Raw genomic sequence first — 4,787 nt, 5'->3', positions numbered from 1 at the left:
TCTACCCCTCCCTCGTATCCCCGCCGGTTCAAAGCGGGTTTCTGGCAACTCCGGGTTTGATCTCGACCCGACCCGTAATACCTAGCGGGTGAAGGATTAACTGATCCGACCGGATTTATTTCTAAATATATTAAACTTTTAATTAATATATTTCATATAAAATATTTATTAATTATCAATTTTGCAAAAGATCGAAAAAAATAATAATATTTTTATTTTTTATAAAAATATATAGTTTGATTTTTTCAAATTTTTGTGTGTAACATTTACATTCCAAATATTTAAAAATTATAATTAGCAATTATGTGTTGGTGAGGTAATCGCAAAGAGCTTGATGGGGTTGAGGGAGTGAAAGGTCTCGCAGCAAAGGTGTTGTGTTCGTAGAGATGAGTTGGGTGGCCCTAAGGAAGATCTCAAGGAGAGCTACAGAAATTTGGAGCTCATCTGTTATGATTTGATTCCAGAGATGAGTATGGTAGCTTTCAGGTCATTGCCATTAGATGGTAGCATGTGAAATCTAGTGGACTAGGCCCAATCCACTTGACCGGCCCGGCCAATTTTTGGGCTGAGCCTTACGTGTGATGTACATGAGAAAGGTAGGGAAGAAGACTCTAGCTGGGAGTCTTCTTCCTCCTTATCACGTCAGAGATTGGGAAGTTCTTCGCGATCTAAAGAACGGATTCAGCCTATTTAAAGACCTTCTCCTCCTTGAGTTCCATCAACAAATAACCAAGAAAATCACTGCAGATTCCAAGAGTTTCATTCTCTGATTTTCATCAGAAAGAGTTGCCGGACCGAGGTAAGAGTCCTTCATCATCTTCTCTTTCTTCTCTAGTGTCTTGTCCTTTGTTCATCATGATTTGAGCCGGCAAATCACCAGAGAATCATCCGAAATAGGGGTGCCCTATTTCGGCCTTCATCTTCTAATTCTGCCACCACCAGATGTCGAGTTTGGCTAGGGTTGCGGCCGCCTGTGGCCACCATCAGGTTGGTGGCTAGGCCACTATGGCTGCCACCCCCTTGGACCTATGGGGGAAGGGAGGAAGGGAAAGGAGAAGGGGAAGAGAAACTTCCTCATTCACAAAGTGAGAAAAGAGAGGGTTTCTCTCTCTTCTACCCCCTTCTCTCTTCTATCTCTCTTTCTCTCTTCTTTCTCTCTAGTCTCCCTCTTTCTCTCTCTTTCCCATCCTTTCTCTCTCTTATTTTCCTCTCTTCAAAGTTTCTTTCTCTATTTGGACTTTCTTACTCTATAGTTGATTGGACCATGTAAATACGACTCTCAGTAATTTTTGAATCGGCCTAGGTGAAGGGTCCTGATCGAGGGTTGTCGAGTAGCGTGCCAGCTCCAGCCTAGTCATTGCCAACACTAATAGATTTGATCACCCATGATCGTAGTTGAACCATTTGTGCCCTAGTCCGAGCATGATTTGATGATATCACCTTGATCGGACCAACCCGAATATCAGGCACTCCTACTTGGTCAGCCCTATGAGGGTGTTGGAACTTAGAATTTTTATTTTTAAAATAATTATGATAAAATTTTAATAAAAAGTATAATTTTGGAATATTAGGATCTAAGAAAGATTTTTGGGATTAATTGGATCTATTAGTTGAATTGCATTTGCAAGGTAAGTAATGATCTAGCTTTTCTAAATTCTTCATTTATATAATATTATATTTACATCGAATAAATTGTTAATGGATTTATATGAGATTTATGAATTTTACAAGATGGTGATTTGAATGAAAAATAGATATGTAAATTGAAGTAATATTTTTCAAACTATTGTTAAATTATTTATTATTATTGCATCGTATATGCATATTTTGATTGGATTATGATATATCTATTATTTTATAAAAAGAACTTGGATGTGTATCAGATTTGAACTCTCAACCTAACTATGTTCTAAACTCTGCCAATTGGAGGTTATATATTGGCACTTGATAGGCTCCGTAGGACTCAGCATCTCAACCCCAAATACTTCGGGAGCCATGTGGATCGCGGGGAGATACAACAACTGGTTACAACGGCTGAGGCGGCTAGAGCGGAAGATGGAGAAGTCACAGCATGAAGAGAACGTGGCTACTGGGAAGACAGGGTCTTAACCGGAGAACGAAGGTGGTTACGTGAAGATGGGTGAATAGGAGGTGGTTATGGATGGATGATGGGTTGATGGGTTGATGGGTTGATGGGTGATGGGTGTTTATTTTTAAAAGTAGGGAACTGTAGCTCGGAAGGATGGAGAGAAATATATAGCCTTGCAACTGTGGGTTTGCTCCTCCTCCGAAGGGAGCTTGTCTATTATTCAGAACTTTCTTTGTTTAACATCATCTTTCTTCATTCTGAATCCTACCATTTAGTATCAGAACAGGGGAATGGCAGCTAACAAGAGAGGCTGGATAGGTTGGAGGCCGACTTGCAGGGCATGCATGAAGGCTTACGGCGGCTGGAATCATCATCGATGAAGAGGATGCAGCACTTGGACGAGGCGCTCAAGAAGATTCGGGACCTGATGCTAGACCATCGCGGTCTCCGGAAAAGGGGTTGTCACAACGTTTCAAGGGCGGCAAGGAACGGAAAGAGTCTTCCAACTCTACGGGGCACCGAGGAGGAGGTAGTGGAGCCAAAATGGATTTTCTCCTCTTCATGGGAGATGATCCAACGGAGTGGCTGAATCGGGCAGGGCAGTACTTCCACTGCCAGGGAACCGCACCAGATCAGAAGGTAGCCACACTTGCCTGCTTTTTGGAAAGTGAAGCTAATTAGTGGCTTCAGTGGTTGTATAAGGCATACAAAGGTGAGGAAAATCTGCTCACATGGGAAGTTTTTGAGTAAGAACTCTGGGCTCATTTTGGACCAACAAACTACCAAAATGATGATGAGGCATTGTCGCACATCAAACGACAGGGAGCTCTACATGACTATCAAAGAGAGTTCGAAAGGCTAGCCAATTGTGTGGAAAACTGGCCTTAGAATGTGCTCATAGGAGCTTTTTTGGGTGGTCTGAAGGAGGAAATTTCAGAGGAGATGCAGATGTTTTGCCCAAAGATAATAAGGGAGACTATCCTGCTGGCACGCATGAGAGACGAGAGGCTGAGTAGCAAGAAGAAGAATCTTAAGGTCGAAGTTGGAAGAACCACTATGTACACTCGGAGGGTAATCTTGCCACCCCCTCAGACCAGAATTACGACAGGATCACTGGTGTGTAAGCTATCCTAGGAGGAGATGTAGAGATGAAGGGAAAAGGGCTTGTGCTTCAGTTGCAACGAAAGATATGCACATGGCCACCACTGCAAAGCCCCTCAAGCATTCTATGTTGAAGGCCCAATGATGGAAGAGATGGAGGCGAACATGGAAGAAGCAGAAGAGCGACATGCCGAGGTGGAGGAAGTTCCAGAAATCTTCGTCCATGCGGTGTCGGGGTGGTCCAACCCAAGAGCCATGAGAATGGCGGCAAAGATCTGACAGCACTCCGTGGCGGTCTTGGTGGACAGCGGTTCGACCCATAATTTCATCGGCGAGAAGATAGCCAAGCTTCTTCATCTTCTCATGGTGACTGAAGAATTTGAAGTAAGGGTGGCGAACGGCGAGAGGCTCCGGTGCCAGGAGAAGTATGGGGCGGTATTCGGCTGCAAGGGTAGGAGTTCGGGGTGACCCTTTTTGCACTACCTATTACAGGCTTGGACGTGGTGTTGGGCATCCAGTGGTTAGAGCAGCTTGGGCAAGTTCTTTGTGATTGGAGGGAACTCACCAGGAAGTTCATTTGGCAAGGGAAGAAGTGCCTGCTGACTGGGCAGCAACCCTCAGCTGCTCAACCTGTGGGTTTACAGTTAATTGCAAGAGAGTTTGAAGGAGGAAGGCAGCTGTTTGCAGTGTATATCAAATTGGCGGACCAAGAAAAGGGAAAGGCAGAAATGATGAAGTCCATGGAGGTGTCTAATAACCTTGCTTAAATACTCCAAAAATTTCATAAACTTTTTGAAGAGTCCAAAGCATTACCGTCAAAAAGAAAATTCGTACATCGAATTCCGCTGAAGGAGGGAGTGACCCCGGTGAACGTGAGGCCTTACCGATATGCATACTTTCAAAAGAATGAGATCGAAAGACAAGTTTCGGAGATGTTGGAATCCGGGGTAATACGTCCTAGCCAAAGTCCATTTTCATCACCAATACTCTTTGTGAAAAAGAAAGATGGGACATGGCAATTTTGCAACGACTATCGAGCTCTTATGAGGTAACAGTTAAAGATAGGTTTCCTATTCCTACTATTGATGATATGATAGATGAGCTGCATGGAGCAAATTATTTTTCAAATTAGACTTATGAGCAGGGTACCATCAGATTAGGATGCATGAGGATGGTGTGCATAAAACTGCTTTTAGAACTCACAATGGCCATTTTGAGTACTTGGTTATGCCATTTGGTTTATGCAATGCCCCATCTACTTTTCAAGCAACCATGAATGCCATTTTCCGACCACACTTATGGAAGTTCATACTTGTTTTCTTTGACGATATCTTAGTGTATAGTGGCACATAGGAAGCTCATTTGAACCATCTTACCACTACTTTAAACATTTTGGCTGAGCATTATTTTTATCTCAAGCCTTCTAAATGTGTATTTGGGAAGTTAGAAGTCGAATACTTGGGGCACATTATTTTTGGTCAAGGAGTGCAGGTGGACAATTCAAAAATAGAAGCAATGGTCCAATGGCCTACACCAAAAACCATCACCGAACTGAGAGGCTTTCTTGGGCTCACAGGTTAATACCGAAAATTTGTGA

The sequence above is a fragment of the Phoenix dactylifera genome, chromosome 3 (assembly GCF_051530095.1).
Source record: "Phoenix dactylifera cultivar Ajwa chromosome 3, Ajwa_hap1_PhDact_Kaust_v1.1, whole genome shotgun sequence".
NCBI classification, from domain to species: domain Eukaryota; kingdom Viridiplantae; phylum Streptophyta; class Magnoliopsida; order Arecales; family Arecaceae; genus Phoenix; species Phoenix dactylifera.
The sequence above is the reverse complement of the archived record's forward strand: the minus strand, read 5'-3'. Positions refer to the sequence as shown.